This window comes from Macaca fascicularis, chromosome 4, assembly GCF_037993035.2.
Source record: "Macaca fascicularis isolate 582-1 chromosome 4, T2T-MFA8v1.1".
NCBI classification, from domain to species: Eukaryota; Metazoa; Chordata; class Mammalia; order Primates; family Cercopithecidae; genus Macaca; species Macaca fascicularis.
The window spans coordinates 155,295,583-155,312,140 of NC_088378.1; the positions used below are offsets into that span (position 1 = coordinate 155,295,583).

The 16,558-nt window shown below is 42.1% G+C and overlaps 1 long non-coding RNA gene across 1 annotated transcript; it reads left to right on the plus strand.

Moving 5' to 3' along the window:
- The first annotated feature begins 9,186 nt into the window (after nt 1-9,186).
- LOC102119479 (uncharacterized) lies at nt 9,187-14,008 on the plus strand. The gene is made up of 4 exons (XR_006697444.3): nt 9,187-9,389; nt 10,137-10,204; nt 11,451-11,503; nt 13,361-14,008. It is a non-coding gene; the product is annotated as an uncharacterized lncRNA (long non-coding RNA).
- The last annotated feature ends 2,550 nt before the right edge of the window (nt 14,009-16,558 follow it).

Consider the following 16,558-nt stretch of genomic DNA (forward strand, 5'->3'; position numbering starts at 1 on the left):
CGGGCCCTAGTAGTCGCTGGCTTGTCGGTAACTGGGACGAGACCGTCGCCTCCTCCCTTTTACGGCTTTAAGTCTGTGGCCCGAGGCCTCTCTGTATGTTCACGTGGGGTTGGGCCTAGTTGTCCTGGGAGAAACTGCAGATGGATGAGGAGCATTTCCGAGACAGGTCCCAGGGCCAGCGCAGCCTTTTCTGTTGCAGAACCGCGACTGTTGTTTTGTGCTCCATTCCAGTTAACCATTAGTACTCGAGAAGGTGGTACAGAACGCATCTATCCCCTTAGAAGATAAGAAATTAAAAACCAAACTAAACTGGAACCTATATTAATATATTGGTACCACTGAGACGTAGGAAAATATATTAAAATATAAGTAGTGAGGTGCTATGTATAATTCAGAGGAAGGGGAAATTATGCACAGGCTAGACTAGTAACAAAAGGCTCCAAAGCCTGGGATATACTGAGGACCTTTCCATAACAGAAAATGAAAAGGCACCTAAATTTGAGACTAGATTTGAGGAAAGGCACAGTTCGCTGGAGTAGAAAGTGTGTGTCTACCGCAGTGGAAAGTAAGTTTTCGGAAATGCAGACTAGCTCCAGGGTGAGGACAAAATTCAGCTTTTAAATCAGTATAATCCCTCTTCTTTTACATTTGAAAATCTCTGCAGCGATATGTCATTGTATCCCCAGCACCATACAAAGGACACAGAAGGGCCAAATACTGTGGGAATATTTATTAATGATATTAATGATGATGCTGTCCGGGCCAAGGGAAAACTTCGCCCTCCGAAGGTTCTCTGAAAGTCACTGACAGGAGGCAGTTAATAGGAGAGAAGACATAGACATTGATTTGATCATCGTTTTATGTGACACGGTAGCCTTCAGAATGAAGACCCAAAGATAACAAGGGAGATTGTGTATTTGTATGCTCAGGTTCAACAAAGCATGGACAGCCGTATAGCAAAATGATTGGACAAAAAACACTCTAACGCCAACAGGCAGGAAGCCCAGCAAGGCCTGTCTAGATTCTCCTTGGGCTCTCTGCAGCATTCCTTCCTTCTGGGTATGGAACAGGACCCTCTGGAATGGGGGCTGTGGCCTACAACAGTTAAACAAGGTAGATCAGATAATTTCTTTCTTTTATTTTCCTTTTTTTTTTTTTTTTTTGACAGAGTTTCGCTTTTGTGGCCCAGGCTGGAGTGCGATGGCGTGATCTCAGCTCACTGCAACCTCCCACTCCTGCGTTCAAGTGATTCTCCTATCAGCCTCCCGAAGTAGCTGGAATTACAGTTGCCCACCACCACACCCAGCTAATTTTTTTTTGTATTTTTAGTTGAGACGGGGTTTCACCATCTTGGCTAGGCTGGTCTTGAACTCCTGACCTCAGGTGATCCACCTGCCTCGGCCTCCCAAAATGCTGGGTTACAGATGTGAGTCACTGCCCTCGGCCAGATAATTTCTTTATGTACAATTTTTGCACAGAAAAGGGTGCGGGGAGGTTAAAGTAATATTTTTAGGTTTGTGGCTGGCTTTAGGAAACGGTGGGGTTTGGTTTCTATGCCCTGCCTTGGGGAAGACGGATTCCAGTTTCTTTTTTTTTTTTTTTTTTTTTTTTTTGAGACGGAGTCTCACTCTGTCACCCAGGCTGGAGTGCAGTGGCCGGATCTCAGCTCACTGCAAGCTCTGCCTCCCGGGTTTACGCCATTCTCCTGCCTCAGCCTCCCGAGTAGCTGGGACTACAGGCGCCCGCCACCTCACCCGGCTAGTTTTTTGTGTTTTTTAGTAGAGACGGGGTTTCACCGTGTTAGCCAGGATGGTCTCGATCTCCTGACCTCGTGATCTGCCCGTCTTGGCCTCCCAAAGTGCTGGGATTACAGGCTTAAGCCACCGCGCCCTGCCGGATTCCAGTTTCTATGACTAGCCTTGGGGATTGGGGGAGGGTAAGAATGGGATTGAGAGAAAGGAGGGTTGCAGAAGGTGGGAAAAAACTTTTGCTTCTGAGGTCTTCATTTTGGGTTATTGTTCTCTGGGTTCTAACAATGCTCAGGGTCATTCTTTTTTTTCTTTCTCTTTGTTTTTTTAAAGACAGGGTCTCACTCTGTCACCTAGGCTGGAGTGCAGCAGTACAGGCATGCCTCACTGTAGCCTTGACCTCCCAGGTTCAAACCATCCTCCCACCTCAGCCCAAGTGACTGGGACTACAAGCATGTGCCACTGCCCCCTGCTCATTTTTTCATTTTTTGTAGATATGGGGATCTCGCTGCGTTGCCCAGGCTGGTCCCAAACTCCTGGGCTCAAGCAATCCACCCGCCTTATCCTCCCAAAGTACTGAGATTACAGGTGTGAGCCACCGCACCCAGCCCCAGAGTCATTCTTTTTCTGGGAGATATAAAAAGCCATAACTTTTTTCCTTAAAAAGCTAATGATCTAGGTTCAAGGGATGGACTATCAAGAAAATTGAAAACCTATTCAATAACTCAAAATAAGGGAAAGGTTATCGCAGCCTATAGCTAGAAAAGTTTACCCTTACAGATTTCATTTTAAAATCAGCTATGAGAAAATTTTAATATTTAAACAAGCATTCCAAGTTGGGGTGAGGGAAACAAGAGAAACAGAAACAAAGAAATAAATGTGGCTTGGAATGAGTGAAATATGATTATTGGAGACATGCACTTTGTTTTGAATACCACCACTGTTTATGTAATACCCGGCACAGTGTCACTGTAAAGATATAAAATGATATGAGACATGAAACCGCAAAATAAGCCAGAAGTAGAAAAAGGAATGAAGTAACAGCACTTGGGAAAGAGTTAGAAATAAAAGAAAAACTAATTTCAGAAAAGACGACTAAAGTACAAGGAATAAAAGAGTAAGAAAATACAGTAGTGTCTGAAAAGAACTACAATTTGAAAATGAGTTTTTTTAATCAAAAATAAATGTAAACAAATAATTTGTGAGAAATGATAAATATTGAAAATAGGCAAAGAAGATCCAACATATAGATTAGGAGTCCCTGATAAAGAAAACCAAAGACAGGTAACAGAACTAATTATAACACATTATAATTCAAAAAATTTTTTTCTGAAAAAAAAAAATATCCTAACATTTCACATACACACACACACACACACACACACGCACGCAGGTCGTGAATCACTTAACAACAGGGATATGTTCTGAGAAATGCATCATTAGGTGACTTCGTCGTTATGGGAACACCACAGACTGTACTGCTTACACATACCTATATGGTACAGCCTACTATATACCTAGGCTATATGGTATAGCCTATTGCTCCCAGGCTACAAACCTGTACAGCATATTAATGTACTGATTACTGCAGGCAGTTGTGACACAATGGTATTTGTACATTTAAATATATTGAAACATAGAAAATACAGTAAAAATACAGTATAAAGGGATAAAAACGATATACCTGTGTAGGACACTTACCATAAATGGAGCTTGCGGGACTGAAGTTTCTGTGGGTGAGTCAGTGAGTGAGTGAGTGAATGTGAAGGCCGAGGACATCACTGCACACTACTGGAGACTGGATAAAAACTGTACACTTAGGCTACACTAAATTTATTTAAAAATTTTTTCTTCCATAATAAATTACCTTTAGTTTATTGCAACTTTTTAGCTTATAAACTTTTTGATTTTTTGAAAACTTTTCCACTCTTTTGTAATAACACTTGGCTTAAAATGCGAACACATTGTACAACTGTACAAAAATATTTTCTTTGTATCCTTATTCTATACGCTTTTTATTTTTAAAATTTTTAATAATTATTTTTTACTTTTTAAGCTTTTTTGTTACAAATGAAGACACAAACACACATTAGCCTAGGACTACACAGGGTGAGGATCATCAAAATGTCACTATGTGATTGTGCCACTGCACTCTGGTCTGGGCGACAGAACAAGCCCCTGTCTCAAAATAAAATGAAATAAAGATGTCATTAGGCAATAGGAATTTTTCAGCTCTGTTATAATCTTGTGGGATCACAGTTGTATATGACATTCATTGTTGACCAAAATGTCGTTATGCAGCACATGACTATATACATATATCTATATATATATAGTCGTGTGTGTGTTCTTGGGTGCACAGTATGAAATGCCAAGTCCCACTAAAAGAAACAAGGGATTCTAGGTTTAGGGCAGGAAATGTATGGAATGAGCATGAAATATCTTATTATACTAGAGAGCAGAGAAATTATTAAAGACTTCTGGAGTCATGTCCAAAGGACCCAGCCAACTAGAAGAGGCTCCTATTGGCCATGGATAGGACAATTTGAGTTTCAATAAAGGTAATAATTAGAATGGACTGAAACCCGTCATATATGTTTAAATATGTTAATTCATAGTAATGTGTAGTTTTACCAAAGGGATTAAACCTGAGTGTGCTGAAGCTTCTTGATCCAACTGCCAGTTTACAGAAATAGAGGACAAAGGAGCGTATTGAAATATGCCATGAGTGTGCAATCTGCAAAATCCAGACCATAAGGAACCCTGCAAAGTAAACAACTGGGTTATTCAACATATATATTGTAAGTTGGGGGAGGAAATAGAACCTATAGCTTAAAGGAGGCATAAAAGACATTAAATTAATGAGTAAGACTATAATGTCTAGGGACATACTTAAATGCAAAAAGAAGTGGTTATTTTAAAAGTCAGGATAGTGATGGGGGTGAAAGGAGTTTGTGATTGGGATGGAGCACACGGACAGGCTTCTGGTGTGGCTGACAAAGTTCTATTTCTTGGTTTAGGAAGTGATTACAAGGATGTTCACCTTATAATAAACCATTAAGCTGTTGAAGAAACTGACAAAAATGGAGAGTTTTCTACTCATATACCCTCACTCTAAACTCCAAAAGATATATATACTTCATAAGAAGGAAATGCAACTCAGAAGCATGGAGTGAGATGTAAAAATAAATGACTTTTTGAAAATTAGACCCTGCAAGACTAATTCCTGAGTTAAACGAGTTTGAGAAAAATAGTCTGTAAAAGCATGATGAATTGACCACATGTACTTATCTCCTGTCCACAACACTCATTGAAATAAAACAAAGGAATAAAGTTACAAACCTACAAGTTACATGTATTTTTGCAAGGTAGAAAGTCCTTGATTGAAGGAGAGATTGAGAACTTGGAGGTATATGGTACTTTGGAAATTGGAAGTAAAGCACAGTGCTTAAACGAAGCAAATTAAACGAAAGTCTGTATGCTGAATAGTGGCTCCTCATCCTCCAATTTTTCTCCAACCCTGCTCTTGGAATAACTCTTAAGCAGATATTGGAGTATTCTTTCAAGAGACTCAATGGTCCCAGAAAATACCTTTTTTTATGGTGTTATTTGGAGTCCAGAAATAAAAACTTTGTTTTGCCAGTTTATCACTCTACCCTGGAACCTACCAGCAACTGACGGATAAAAAATAACAGCGTAGGCCGGACCCAGTGGCTGATGCCTGTAATCCAAGCACTTTGGGAGGCCAAGGTGGGTAGATCACAAGATCGGGAGTTCGAGAGCAGCCTGGCCAATTTGGTGAAACTCTGTCTCTACTAAAAATACAACAATTAGCTGGGTGTGGTGGCACACACATGTAGTCCCAGCTACTCAGGAGGCTGAGGCAGGAGAATCGCCTGAACCCAGGAGGCAGAGGTTGCAGTGAACTGAGATCACACCACTGCACTCTAGCCTGGGCGACAGAGCGAGACTCCATCTCAAAACAAACAAACAAAAACAGAGTATCAGTAAGAAAAGAAGTCTTAACAAAAATAAAATCTATACATTATGATATGTTTGATCTTTTGAGAATAATATTGATGAGCATTTGACAAATTTTAAAAAATAGTTGAATAGATGTACAGAGAACCAAATATTTTAAAAAAGAAAAGCAATCACTAACACCAGGAAAAGCAAAAACAAAACCAAAAAACCCCAAAACAACAACCCAAGTAAGGAAAGAAAACAGTCATAAATTCCTTGGCTCATGATTGAATAATATTTACAGTCAAAGCAACAGCAAAACTACTTTTTTTTTTTTTTTTTTTGAGATGGAGTCTTGCACTGTTGCCGGGCTGGAGTGTAAAAGCATGATCTCGGCTCACCGCAACCTCTGCCTCCCGAGTTCAAGCAGTTCTCCTGCCTCAGCCTCCCGAGAAGCTGGGATTACAGGCGCCCACCACCATGCCCTGCTAGTTTTTTGTATTTTTTTAGTAGAGACGGGGTTTCACTATGTTGGCCAAGCTGGTCTCAAACTCCTGACCTTGTGATCCACCCACCTTGGCCTCCCAAAATGCTGGTATTACAGGCGTGAGCCACCACACCCAGCCCTAGCAATACTACTATTTTAACCAAAAGTGTGATGTATTTAATTATAAAGCATGGGAAATACAGGAAGTGGGGTAAGGTGTAAGTTAGCTGAAAGCTGATCTCTTATAAACTCAGTAGATGATTAACATCTGCAATAGATTTTTAAAAATGGAAGTAAACACCTTATTTAGAATTATGGAAGCAAGTAAAGCAAATATCAGATTAAGCAACTCAAATAGTTGAAAGTATTCAGGATCACCTTTGTGGAAATTAAATGAAGCCTTCTTCAAGACACATTTGTCAGTGTCCTGATTTTGTAAAAAGCAAAAATAACTTACTGTCATATGCAAGAAAATAACTGCCTAACAATGAGCTTGCTTCAGGGAGCAGAAGGGGGCTGGGAGTGAGGAAAAGCTGGGATAGGGTATTGCCATAAAAATTGCTGTTTGATTTTTTTTTTTTAATTGCTCTGATTAAAAAAAAAATAAGGCTGGCATCAGGTATGGCTGAATAGAGAGGGTTCAAATAATGTCATCAGGATCTGGTTTCTGTCTTAGCAATGCAAACTCTCCTGTTGGGATCAAAAGATGGCTTCAGCCTTTACATTCTTTTTATTTGTTTGTTTGTTTATTTATTTATTTTGAGATGGAGTCTCTCTCTGTCCCCCAGGCTGCAGTGCAGTGGTGCAATCTTGGCTCACTGCAACCTCAGCCTCCCAGGTTCAAGCAATTCTTCTGCCTCAGCTTCCCTAGTAGCTGGGATTATAGGCGCCTGCCACCCGGCACCCATCAGCCTTTACATTCTCTTTATATTTTTAGTCTTGAGAAGGAATGAGCTTTCCTTCTGGGTGAAAAGCTGTGGGCTAATAAATGAAGCCCGAGTCCATTTAGGGACAGGAGAGCCAAGGAAAGAATACTTAACAGGACCAAATAAGAAGAGAAGAGAAGAGAAAGGGGTAGGGGGAGGAAGAAAGAAAGAAAGAGGGAGGGAGGGAGGGAAGGAAGGGAGAGAGCGAGAGAAAAAGAAAGAGGAAAGAAGGAAGGAAGGAGGGAGGGGAGGGAGTGAGGGAAAAAAAGAAGAAAGAAAAAGAAAAAAGGAAGGAAGGGAGAGAAAGAAAAGAGAAAGAAAGAAAAGAAAAGGAAGGGAGAGAAAGAAAGAGAAAGAAAAGAAAAGGAAGAAAGAGAAGAAAAGAAAGAAAAAGACAGACATCTAAAATATAGCAGAAAAGTTAAGCAAAATGGAGATAGAGAAAAGCTCACAGAATTGAAGAGGAACTTCCTGACTTGGGGAGAACAGGTCTATAAAGTGGAAGCCAAATTGATCTGTTGCAGTGATTTTCAAAATGCATCTGGAAACTTTTTAGTAGTGCAGATTCTTAGGCCCCACATCTGACCTTCTGAATCAGAAACTTTGGACCTGGGGCCCACCACATGGAGGTTTTAACAAGACCTCCACGTGGTTCTGGTGAACACTAAAGTTGGAGAACCATTGATCTAGGCCAGTGGCTTTCTTTGTTGGCAGTGTAAACTGGTAGAATCTCTATGTAGGGCAATTTAACAATATCAGTCATAATTAGAAATGTGGGCCAGGTGTGGTGGCTCACACCTTTAATCCTAGCGCTTTGGAAAGCCGAGGCAGGAGGATTACATGATTTGAAGAGTTCAAGACCAGCCTGGGCAACATAGTGAAACCCTGTCTCTATAAAAAATTTAAGGCCGGGCACGGTGGCTCAAGCCTGTAATCCCAGCACTTTGGGAGGCCGAGACGGGTGGATCACGAGGTCAGGAGATCGAGACCATCCTGGCTAACACGGTGAAACCCCGTCTCTACTAAAAAAAATACAAAAAAAATTAGCCGGGCGAGGTGGCAGGCGCCTGTAGTCCCAGCTACTCGGGAGGCTGGGGCAGGAGAATGGCGTGAACCCGGGAGGCGGAGCTTGTAGTGAGCCGAGATCGAGCCACAGCACTCCAGCCTGGGCGACAGAGCGAGACTCCGTCTCAAAAAAAAAAAAAAAAAAAAAAAAAAAAAAAAAAAAAAAAAAAAAACTAGCCAAGCATGGTGGTGGATGCCTGTAGTCCCAGCCACTCTAGAGGCTGAAGTGGGAGGATCTCTTGAACCTGAGATACTGAGGCTCCACTGAGCTGTGACCACACCACTGCACTCCAGTATAGGCAACAGTGAGACCCCATTTGAAAAAATATATATATACCCTCAGACTCAGCATTTTTAGTTGTAGGAATGTATCCTACAATTATTGCATATAAGCAAAATGACTATTGTTCAAGGTTGCAGCATTGATTGTAAACTTTATATAACTAGCAGGCTGGTAAAACCTGTACCGGCACATCTATACCACAGACTGCTACATACCACCTACAATCCCACCGGTCTCCCTGCCTCCTGTCTTCTCTAGTCTTGACCTGCTCCAATTCATTTCCTGCACTGTTATAGCGAGATCCTTTACATCCAGATAGTCACTTAAGAGATTTTTTCCTGAGTCCTGCAAATCCTTTGCTTCCCCAAGTGGTTGATACTGGAAAAGATGACCCTCTTCCAGGCGGACCAGGTCTTTGTGCAGAAGCATGCATTTAGAAGTCTCAAGAACAGAGCTACATTAGAAAGCTTCTGTAATTGTTATTCAATGTTTGAGATGTCAGATCCAAGCTAGAACATTTTACTGCAAACACATTGTATACTTTTAGCTAATATAGGAAGCAAAATTGCAGAAAGTTGGCTTGGTCTTTATTGAATCCTTACTTGCTCTGGCCTCTGAGATTTGAGAGCAGAGTGAGAGAGGGACAGGGACCATTTGGGTGTGTAGTTGAACGGCTTTTGTTTATTACTGCCCAACGTCCTTTCTCCCTTCCAGGAACAGCATCTTGCTTATGCTTAGGAAAACTGCCCCTCCCTCATTCTTCTGATTCTTGCACGGATGGGACTGTCAAACCCGATTCCACCTGCCTGCTCCCTCTTCCTTGGATACAGGCCAATCAGATTTTTGTCTCCGTAGAATCTGAATCTCGAATGATGGCTGCAAGTGGTTGGAGATCCATCAGTCTAAAAGGACTGCCCGTAAGTTCTGTTACTCTTTCTTTAGACTATCCTGGTTCCTGATCATTTCAAGGCCCGATTTTTTACCTTTCCCTTTGATTGTGTGAGTGAACCAATATCTTATGGTATTTTTTTCCTTATTATCCAGAGTCAGATTATTTGGATTGTAACCAAAGAATAGTAATTATAACAGGATCATAATCTCAGGAGGGTATACCAGTTGAATCACCTGAAATAGACGTATCTCTTCCTATTTAGCATCTCTTTGGAGAACAGTGCCACCCCACATTCTTAATCTATGTGGTTCAGATGAGACTGACTCCACCCCTGTGGTTCTGGAAGAGAGAATTGCATTCCCCTAGCCCCAGGTTCAGGGATAAGAATATGATGTGATTGGGTTACATAGAGTCATCTCTGGGATTCTGTAGCATCTGAAAAGAGATACTTTCTGTTCACTGGACTACAGGTACATGTAAGGATGAGACGAGCCTATAGCTGCTGGTGGCCATTTTTGCTGCCACATGAATTAACCTTATGGGAAACTGAAACCAACACAGAGAAAAGTGGAACCAAGAGATGGAGAAACAGAGAAAGTTCCCTTATGACATATTTCTGTCCTCGATCCAACTATGCCTGAAACAATGTTGAATCTTAATCTTGAAATTTAGAGTTGCTTAAGCTTTTTCCTTTGTTTCTGTTACAGCCAAAAGAATCCCAAAAAAGTGTGGGATTCCAAAATTCTTTACTTTCTTTCCCTTTCCTTGTCAGTGAACTAAAGGGCTCCCAAGATCTCTCCTGCAGTGTTTTCCATGAGAAGGAGGAAGGTTTGCATCTCTGTAAGTATAGGTTGAGTATCGCTTATCTAAAATGCTTGGGACTAGAAGTGTTACAGAATTCATCTTTTTTTTTTTTTTTTTGGATCCTGGAATATTTGAATATATGTAACGAGTTATCTTGGGGATGGAACCCAAGTCTAAACATGAAAGTCATTTATTTTTATTTATATATATATATTTTTGAGATGGAGTCTCGCTCTTGTCACCCAGGCTGGAGTGCAATGGCGCAATCTTGGCTCACTGCAACCTCCACCTCCCGGGTTCAAGCGATTCTCCTGCCTCAGCCTCCCGAGTAGCTGGGACTGCAGGTATGTGCCATCACGCCCAGCTAATTTTTGTATTAGAGACGGGGTTTCACCATGTTGGCCAGGTTAATCTCGAACTCCTGACCTCAGGTGACCTGCCCACCTCAGCCTCCCAAAGTTCTGGGATTACAGCTGTGAGCCACCACGCCCAGCTCATTTATGTTTTATATAACCTTATTAACATAGTCCGAAGGCAATTTTATGTAATATTTTACATAAGGTTGTGCCTGAAAGAAAGCTTGAGTACACTGATCCATCAGAAAGCAAAAGTGTCACTATCTTAGCCACCCATGTGGACAGTCTGTAGTTGTTTGGTATCGCCATCATTCCTGACTGAATTTATGTGCTACTGAGGAGCAATATTTTTTTATACTTATTCACACATAAGTACATAATAGTAAAAACTATGACATACTGTTAATGAAAAATGAAAAAATGGGAAAAATTTTAATGAGTGGAAAAAAAGAATGAGTAAAGGTTAAATAAGCAGCACAGTAGCACCGTCAGAAAACCTGAATAGCTATAAACAACAACAAACAATGGTAGGCTTTCAGTATCCACTACGATGCTGTTTTGATTAAAAAGTTATTGTATGGCTGGGCGTGGTGGCTCACGCCTGTAATCCCAGCACTTTGGGAGGCCAAGGCAAGTGGATCACCTGAGGTCAGGAGTTTGAGACCAGCCTGAGCAACATAGCGAGGCCCTGTCTCTACAAAATATTTAAAAAATTAGCCGGGGGTGGTGGCCACATCTGTAATCTCAGCTACTCTGGAGGCTAAGGTGGGAGGATCTCTTGGGCCCAGGAGTTCGAGGCTGTAGTGAGCCGTGATAGTGCTGCTGCATTCCAGCCTGGGTGACAGAGCAAGACCTTGTCTCAAAAAAAAAAAAAAAAAAAAAAAAAAAAAGCTACTGCACACTGTACCCTGTATTTTTTTTTTTAGGTGAGAAGAAACATCAGAAGCAGTTGAAAGACCAGGAAGTGGGTCCTCTAGGGGTGAGGAGGCATTCTGAATAAACTATGTGTTGTACACCTGCGTTTTAACCTGTCACATGAGGACAAGTGTGGAATTTTCCACTTGTAGCACCATGTCAGTGCTCAAAAAGTTTTGGATTTTGGAGCATTTTTAATTTCAGATTTTTCAGACTAGGAATGCTCAACCTGTATTTCCTCTCAACAAACTTCCTTGGAGCTGAGTCATAAAATATTTAAGTGGTACCATCTGGCGTCGCTCTTGAAGGCATTCCTCATCATTGATTACAAGGCTGTGCCTGTGTCCTAGGCCAGTGATGCTCATGCTTTTCCCTTGGAGGAGGAGCTATTTGCCACCTGGGTGTTCTGCTCAGCAGCACCGTAGGAGTCTGCTCTCATTCCCCTGTAGTCTGGCTGCAGTCATTTCAGGAATGCCCTGCACCGGTGGTTCTTGATTCTGACTGCACACTAGAATCTCAGAGGTGTCTCTAAAAAATACCTATGTCTAGGCTCACCCCTAAAGATTCTGATTTAACTGGCTTTTTTAGGACCCCGCCATTTTCTAAATACCCTCCAGGCAATTCTACTGTGCAAACAGAGCAGAGAGTCACTGGCATACACTATGGCTCGGGATAGCCCCAGCTGGTTCTAAAAAAAGTGACTCTGTTTTCCCTGAGTTTCCTCGGCTGAGTGTGTAGACTTTCTCCACCCTCTCTAGTCACAAATTCACTTCTGTACTCATTTACTGAGCATTTTAAGCATTGGATACTATGACAGGTATTGGGAATGCATAGATGGGTGAAACACCATTTTGGTTGTTGAGAGTATGACAGACTAGACGGGAGAGACTCCAGGTAAACAGGTATGGGGGTCAAGTGTGAACCCAAAGGAGGGAGTGGTCAGTTCTATCATTGAGGAGACAGAGGTGAGAACTGGGAAAGGCTTTATAGAGGAGGTGGCTTTGAGTTAAGTCTTAAAAGTATTTATTATAAGAACATGGGCCGGGCGCGGTGGCTCACGCCTGTAATCCCAGCACTTTGGGGAGGCTGAGGCGGATGGATCACGAGGTCAGGAGATTGAGACCATCCTGGCTAACACTGTGAAACCCCATCTCTACTAAAAACACAAAAAATTAGCCAGGCGTGGTGGCAGGCGCCTGTAGTCCCAGCTACTCGGCGGCTGAGGTAGGAGAATGGCGTAAACCCGGGAGGCGGAGCTTGCAGTGAGCTGAGATCGCGCCACTGCACTCCAGCCTGGGTAACAGAGTGAGATTGCTTCTCAAAAAAAAAAAAAAAAAAAAAAAAGAACATGGTAGGTGGCTAGGTGTAGTTGCTCACACCTGTAATTCCAGAGCTTCAGGAGGTTGAGGCAGGTGGATTGCTTGAGCCTAGGAGTTAGAGACTAGCCTGGGCAACATAGCACGACCCCATCTCTATGAAAAATTTTAAACAAATTAGCTAGCGGAGTGGTGCACGGCTGTAGTCCTAGCTACTTGAGAAGATGAGGCAGGTGGATTGCTTGAACCCAGGAGTCTGAAGTTACAGTGAGCTATGGTCACACCACTACACTCCAGCCTGGGTGGCAGAGCAAGACCCCATCTCTAATTAAAGAGAGAGAGAGAGAGAGAGAAAGAACGAGAACATGGGAGGGAAGCCGATTTCAGGGGAAGGGCAACATGGGCAAAGTTCACGGAAATAGCCAAGCTGATGCTTATGGTGTGAGGTAGATATGAGTAGAAACAAATCTGGAAAAGTAGGGAGGGGTTGGTTTATAAAGGGCTTTGATCCCATGTGAGGGAGTTTGCACTTTATGCTGTAGACAGCAGAAGTTATAAAGGGCTTTAACAAGGGAGATAAATCTGGTCATATTTGTTTTTTTCAGAAATATCTCTCTGGGAGCAGTGTGGAAGATGGGTTGGAATGGTGTAAAATTGAAGATGTGGACTCCGGTTGGGAGACTGTACCCTAGATAAGATGAAGAGAACTTGAAGCAAGACAGTAGCAATGAGAATACAAAGGAGAGGAGACATTTGAGTGAAATTAAGGAAGCACAGTCTGCAGACTGTTCTCTTTTTTTTAAGAGTCAGGGTCTCCCTATTTCACCCAGGCTGGTCTCGACATCCTAGGCTCAAGCGACCCACCCACCTCAGCCTTCCAAAATGCTGGAATTACAGGGGTGAGCTGCCTCGCCATGCCTCAGTCTGCAGAATTTGATGACTGAATGTATTTGGAAAGAGTGAGTCTGTGGCTTGGATGACTGGGTGAGTGGATTGTGGTACAATTCATGGAAATGAAGAAGGCAGAGGAAGGGAGAGCGTGAGGGTGGAAGTGGGGCAGTGGTGTGCTGGTGGGCCATCCAAGGGACACCAGCTGTTGAGTATGTTGCATCTGTAAAGATACAGATTGATCATTCAGAAATAAAGAAGAGAAAAAAAGCAAAAGGAAAAAGAAGTTTTAAAATAAAAAAGTACACATTGAGAGAGTCATAGGCATACAGGTGGTCCTTGATGTGACAAGTAGATGGAAAACAATGAAATAAGAAGAAAAGAAAGCCAAGAACACAGAAGAAAACAGAGATGGAGAAGGAATAGTTAGTGAGTTCAGAAGGAAAGTGGGATTGAGTGGGAAGAGGGACTTTCCGTAAGAAAGGAGTCATATTAGGGTTTTCCAGAGAACCAGAACCAATTCATTGTGTGTGTGTATACACATATATAGGTGTATATATATGTGTGTGTGCGTGTGTATGTGTGTGTGTATATATGTGCACATATGGGTGTGAATCCCAGTCCAAGGTCAGAAGACCAATGTACCAGCTCAAGCAGGCAGGCAGGAAACAAAAAATGGAAGAATTCCTCCTTCCTCCACTTCTTGTTCTATTCAGGCTCCCAACAGATTGGATGATGCCCACACACAATGGGGAGGCCAACCTGCTTTACTGAATTCACCAATTCAAATGCTAACCTCGTCTGGAAACACCCTCACAAACTCAGACACAACGTTTAATCTGGGTGCCCCTTGGCCAGTCATGTTGACACATGGAATTAGCCATCACAGGAGTTACATCTGGTGCGAAAACTATGAAGAAATCAGAAAGGATGAAAACTGTAGTGGGCATTTTCTCTTTTGACCACACTACCTCTTTTTTTTCCTCCCTGTTTGGGAGAGAGAGAATTTCCACTTAATAACTCCTCCCCCAGTGTGTGCACCTGTGCTAAGACTCCCAGGGCATTCTGCACTGCCACTCCAAGCCACCAGCTGGGTATGTGGCCCAAGCTCAGCCGACTGGACTGACTTACGAGGACTTGGACACTTGAGCCAAGCGATCCCAAGATGAAATAAATGTAATGCCAGCAAAGGGCCCTTATCTGATAAGAGTGTTGATTAACTCTTGCTACCTATGCTTCTTCCTTTAATTTCAGGTGCTGTTGATTTATTTACTTATTTGTTTCTATTTATTTATTTTGAGACGGAGTTTCACTCTTGTTGCCCGGGCTGGATGGAGTTCAGTGGCACGATCTCTGCTCACTGCAACCTCCGCCTTCTGTTTTCAAGCGATTCTCCTGCCTCGACCTCCTGAGTAGCTGGGATTACAGGTGCCTGCCACCACATCTGACTAATTTTTGTATTTTTAGTAGAGACGGGGTTTCACCGTGTTGGCCAGGATGGTCTCGAACTCCTGACCTTGTGATCCGCCCATCTTGGCCTCCCAAAGTGCTGGGATTACAGGCGTGAGCCACCGCGCCTGGCCATTTTATTTTATTTTATTTATGTTTTGAAATGGGGTCTTGCTCTGTCTTCCAGGTTGGAGTGCAGTGGCGTGATCATGGCTCACTGCAACTTTGACCTCCCCAGGCTCCGGTGATCCTCCCACATCAGCCCCTTGAGTGTCTGGAATTACAGGTACATGCCACCATGCCTGACTAATTTTTGTGGGTTTTTTTTTTTTTTTTTTTTTTTTTGGTAGAAATGGAGTTTTTCCATGTTGGCCAGTTTGGTCTTGACCTCCTGGGCTTCAATGATCCGCCCGCCTCAGCCTCCCAAAGTGTTGGGATTACGGGCATGAGCCACTGCACCCAGCTTGTAATATACTTTCAATACATTTCTCTTAAACTTAAATTAGCAAGTGCTTGTTGATAATCTTTCTAACTGGAGAACCTGAATTCGGCCATGAGGAAGTCATGGGTGGCGTTCCATGAGAAGTTCCGTGGGGTGAGAGGTGAAAGGCTGACTGATGGGGGAATGGAAGTGAGAAGTAGAGATAATAATTGCGTTCTAATCTTTAAGGAGTTTGTTTTGGAAAAGAAGCTGTTAAAGAAGTAGCGAACTATTTTTAACCATGCTTGAATCCATGGTTTGATAGGGTGACTGAAAAGGGAGTTCCTGAAACTTTGGCAGCCATAAATCTATTGTTTTATTACGAATTTCTCTAATTTTTAGTGAGATAAACTTACTTTTAGTTTATCAACATATTTCAACTATTCTTACTAGTCATATCTGGCAAACCTGCCCCAAGATGTCAAATTGGTCATTAAAGTGTTTCCTTCAGAATAAGGTTCATCTGATTTGATACATTGATAGGAAGCAAGTTGTAAAAAATAAAGCCACTACCGAAGGCTTCTTTTGTAAATAAGATGCCCAAGCACCAAATCAATGATTGCACTGAAAAATAACTTGATTTTGGTACTAACACCTAAAATAGGCTTTCCCTTCCCTAGCCTAACGTGGATTGAATTGTTATGCTGTATAATGATTTTCTGCCCCCTAATGGTTGTTAAAAAGCATTAAGAAATTTGTCATCTGCTTGAAAACATTTTCTATTATGATAAGAAAATATTGTCTTTAGAACACATTTTTAATTTTATTTTAGGAATTCCAAGTGACCTAGAAATGTGTTATCATTCACAAGAGGCCCATTACTCTTAAAAATAGGCTGATCTCATAAAACAACTGCGAACCTCATTATATAATGTGAACAGACAGGATTTTAGGCAACCAGTAGGTGGAGGAATTTCCAAAGCTAAGAACACCACACGCTCCAAACCCAACTTCAGAGTGTGAGGGCCTCATAGTAATCTGTTCA